Source organism: Orbicella franksi, chromosome 7, assembly GCF_964199315.1.
Source record: "Orbicella franksi chromosome 7, jaOrbFran1.1, whole genome shotgun sequence".
In the NCBI taxonomy this organism is placed as follows: Eukaryota; Metazoa; Cnidaria; class Anthozoa; order Scleractinia; family Merulinidae; genus Orbicella; species Orbicella franksi.
In genome coordinates this window covers 19,057,703-19,062,535 of record NC_138151.1, presented here as the reverse complement: position 1 = coordinate 19,062,535, position 4,833 = coordinate 19,057,703, and the positions used below count along the sequence as shown (strand labels likewise).

Genomic DNA, 4,833 nt, shown 5'->3' with positions numbered 1-4,833 from the left:
GTTTCCGAATCTGGGATTTCATAGCATTTCATTCCAATTTAAGACGGATATAAACAGGAATCTGAGCATAAAGTTGCAACATTTGTGGATGTTGCATGATGTTGTCGTCGTTTGGCCATGTTCGTGCAACAATGTTGCACCCGGGCATGCGCACTAGTTCGACTTTCAATACCCAACATGTCGCAACACGTTGCAACAGGGTGGCCAAACAAGCGCAACATGTTGCGCCCAACAATGTTGCGATATGTTGCGTTCAAATGTTGCGATCGTTTGGTGGGAGCTTTATGCTAGCATTTTTTAAGCATTTTAGTGAGGCAAAAGCATCAAGCATTATTAATAACAATACTGACAATACTTTATTATTATTCGAGAATTTTAGTGGCATTTTCCCGAAAATTAATTTTTTTCCACAGAAAATAGAAATAAAGATTATTTTTTTACGAGAAAATGAAGACTTAAAAATTGAAAACAATTTAAATACCATCCTAATATAGCTGAGTGGAGACTGAGGAGAGGTCAGCGGTAGCTAAATGAAGAACACTATAAAACATCTAGTGAGGTTCGAGGGGAAACCACATGTAACAGCATGAAGTGTACACATCTATACACACCCCTATACAGCCCTATAAAGCACTATAGATCCCTGTACAGTCCTATACAGCCCTATACACCCCTATACCGCATTGTACACCCCTGTACAGCACTATAAACCCCTATACAGCCCTATACATCCCAATACATAGCCCTATACAAACCTATACCTTATCATACACCCCTGCACAGCCTTATGAATCCGTATACACATCTATACAGTACTATACACCGCTATACAGTACTATCCAGAACCTGGCCAAATAACTATAACATCATGCAACATCTACAAATATTGCATGAAAAATTTGACCATCTTCAAATTTGAGCCAACAACACCCAGCATGTCTCGACAAGTCGCAACACGTCACAAGAGGGTGGACAAACGCGCGACATGCTGTGCCAAGCAATGTTGTGATATGTTGTATTGAAATGTTGTGCTCGTTTGGCCGGGGCTTTATGTAGAGCCGACATAATGGACGTTAAAGTGGCACCCGGCACGTGTGCAAGTCTTTCTGTGCACCGCCAAACTCGGATTTTTTACTGTTGCGCAACCATTTATTGATATCAATAAAAATCAATGACAATCAATAGCAATTAAGACATTTTATGAGTGAGTATTGATTATTATTGATCGGTCAGATAAATCAGTATCAGTCAATTTTTTTGCTGATTATATTGATTGGTAATCAAGGATTGACTTTCATTGATTGATATCGTCGGGTGTCGGTCGATAGTTTCTGAATGAATTGATGAAGGACAAGCTAACTGGAACAGTTCAATATCGTGTAACTGAAACTAACATGCTCTGATCCCTAAACGGGGTTCAGATCTCCCCTAAAGAGGGTCAAAGCCTTAAAGCAGATATTCTTTACCGTATTCATGAAAGCCTGGTCGACATTTTGCTGGCGCCAACGGTATCGATCGAACACTTGAAAGTATCTTGTAAAGCCTTTCACTCCAGACTGACCCTTACTTCGACAGCTGTGGCATATTGTGGAACTAACCTAAAGGAAATTTATCGTAAATGCTACAAAAGAAAAGCTTCACTCACTTAATTGTCTAAATTCACCATCAACGAACGCCTGGGTTTGACAAAGTGCATAGTCGAAACCACAGGGATTCGTCGATTCGCTGTAATCTTTTTGTTCACGAATTTAATTTGTCCCTCCTGTTCCTTACTCTTTTTTTCTTGAATGGGATTGGTCTTTTCGTTCTCGACTACTCACGACTATAAATCGATTGGTTACACATTCCTGTGTTAACGCGTTTCTTTTTCATTCATGTTACGAGTCATGAAATCTGGGACAGATCCAGGCCGGTTAGGATTTGTTGAAGGGGGATTCGGAGAATTGTTCGACGAAGGCAGACCCTTTTAAGGGGGTTGGGGCACACCCCCTGCAGATTTTAAAAACGTGATTTCCAGCGTTTTGAGGAATGATTGTTGGTTGTTTAATATCTTTGACTACGCTTAAGTATTTACAGTAATCGAGAACAATTTAGAAAATAAAACTAAAATTACAGTCAGATATTTTTATTCGCTATGTGCCTTAAAAAGTCATGGGTAAGTTTCCTCAAAGATGGGATCAACGAGTAACATTCTCCGAGGTTGTTGTTCAGTAAATCTCTAAACAAGAGCATCATAATCGACGGACTTTTTAAAGTGAATGCTCATTAACGCCAAGCTAGAGAGTCTCTCCGTTGTCTTAGTGGCCCACGGGTAGCCCTTGACTAGTTTCAAAGTGCCGTTTGATCGCTTGTTGTCAGCTGAAGTGACTGGAAGTGTATTTTTAATTCGCAACAAAGAGTGGATGTTGGGGAAGATGCCGGGATCACAAACCTATAGATAGAAAAAAACGTTTAATCAATAAATCTGTTGTCTGTTAACTTAAAGGACATTTCAATAAAACCAAATTGAGTTCAAACCTCTAATGCGGGTTGAAGCGCATCTGGTCTGTCCATCTCTGATTGCCATTTTCTCATCCAACGATCATATTCAATGTCAAGAGTCTGTGGGCCTGCATTTGTGCCTGCTAAAATGGCGCTTGGCACAAGACAAAGCAATATGCACAGCAGTCTTCCGAGTGGAACCATATCTGGAAAGAAATCCCTGCAATGAATATGCCCGATTTTCCAAGCACTGTACTTGTAATGAGTGGGTAAAAAAGCAGTCGAGTATTTGATCATCAGTGGAAAATTTTATTATGGCAAACAAGCCACATGTCTAGTGCTATGCACAAATTTTGATTGATTAAAACGTCTCCTGTGCAACATGGTCAAGGAATTCACGGCACGAAAAATCGCCTTTACCGCGCGTCAAATGTGTTGTTAAAGGTTTTGTAAAGGTCGCCTTTGCACGCTTTTGACGATCTGTGACGCGAATCAAAGATCATCTGTGAATAAACCTTTACCACCAAATCAAAGGCGTGAAAGGCCGTTTTTACTCACCTTTGAACGCCTGTGTTTTTAGGGTTAAAGGTGATCCTTTGATACGCCTTTGCGCACTGTCAAAGGTGGGTCAAAAGTGTAATCAAATTTGTCTGCGATTCGAGTCAAAGGTTTGCTAAAGACGTGGTCAAAGATGCCTGTGAGGCAGGCCAAAGGTTTGTCAAAGGTACTCTGCGCGTTCCGCGCTCGCGCGTCTCGCCCGAACTTCTCGCTCGCGCTCCTCTTTCGCGCTGCGCGACCGTTGATCACGTTTCGCGCGATCCACATCTTATACGCTTTTTTCTGCTTGCTACACTAGCTTTGTAGCTCCGCATACGAAAGATGCAATTAGATCCGTACTCTTGATTTATGTCTGACAAGTTTTGAAGAATATATCAGCTTTAATAAAGTTATTTTGTACCAAACTATTGACCAATGTTAACGGAAAAGCGGCCCGGAAAGATCATTGCGCCTAATTTTAAGAAAATAAATATGTTCAACTTCATCTCAGTTTCAATTTTTTTCCCCGTTTTTATCAAGAGTAAATACCTCCAAGTACCTTACATAAATGTTTTGGGCTTCAGGTTTCAAAAAGCCACGTTACAGGCTTGGTTTCAAACTACACGTAATGAGACTGATCATAAGGAAAACATTGTTCTGTCTATCGTGAAAACAACAGTCAACAAATCTTCCATGGTACAAAGTGCATTTATCTAACATTGAAGTACTACGGCTAAATTCTCAGTTCCTTAAATTTGCTAGACCAGACTAGACAATAGGGAAGACAACCGCAAAATTTCGGGGAAGATATAGCAAACCTCGCACAAAAGTCAACTAGTGTATAAGCGTCCTTTCCAGATGGCACGTACAGTCCGTTGCATGGAACTCCTTATGTTTTGGCAGTTCTCCTTTTCTGCTTCTTGCACTTGCTCATTCTTGCATTATAAGTGGAATGGAATACAGTGTTTTCCACTTCTTTCTCATCAAAGTGGTTAAACTGCCTTGTTGGGGGTCAATGCCAACTAAATCCCCATTATTTCTAGGGAAGACACATTTTGACAAAGTCTAAGGCGTTGACGAAATTAATCAACGCATCTTCACTGGATAAGTCCATCCTGTCGACCACTGCTTGTCCGCATTTGTCTAAACAGAAGCAAACAGACAAAAACGTTGGAAATGAATATTAAGGGTGAATCTTGGCATTCTATTCCTTAAAGTTTGCCTATAGTAGTTTTGCTAATATCACATTAATAAAACGTGACCAATCAGATCATTACTCGTCCTTCGAATAGTTTGTGCTTCTGTCAATATAATCAGCAGCCTTTTTTCTGTATTTCTCTCCACTTTACTCAGAGATTTGGTTACACAGGTATGTCATTAAGAGCCAGTTTAACAAGCTAATTTCACCAGCTGAACAAGGGTTATCCCCAGCTAGAATTTCATAAGAGAACAAAGACTTGGGGTCATTTTAAAAGTGTACAGCTTGGCACAAATAAACAAAAAGCCTAGAGCCAGTTTACCAGTCCATCTGTCTGCCTGTCTCTTAAAGACATCTTACAGACCTCTTACGACAAAGATCTTTTATGGTTGCAGAATAGCAATCTAAAAATCAACAAATCTGACATAAACTGTGACAAGAAATGAGGAATTCACACACCTTTGGGAATATTGCTGTTCCTGTGTAATTTCCACAGATCTCTTCATGTTCAGTGGTGTAATCTTTTTCCTTATTTTCCTTGTAGATATGTGAAAAGGAGCATATAAACATATCAAAATAATTGCACATTTGATTAGTAAACAGTTAGCAACTACTTG

At 39.9% G+C, this 4,833-nt stretch overlaps 1 long non-coding RNA gene across 1 annotated transcript; it reads right to left on the bottom strand.

Annotated features, from left to right (window-relative positions):
* Positions 1–1,315: 1,315 nt before the first annotated feature.
* On the bottom strand, positions 1,316–2,611 carry LOC145493037 (uncharacterized). The gene is made up of 2 exons (XR_014050085.1): positions 2,518–2,611; positions 1,316–2,431 (listed from the first exon to the last, which is right to left on the bottom strand). It is a non-coding gene; the product is annotated as an uncharacterized LOC145493037 (long non-coding RNA).
* Positions 2,612–4,833: the final 2,222 nt, after the last annotated feature.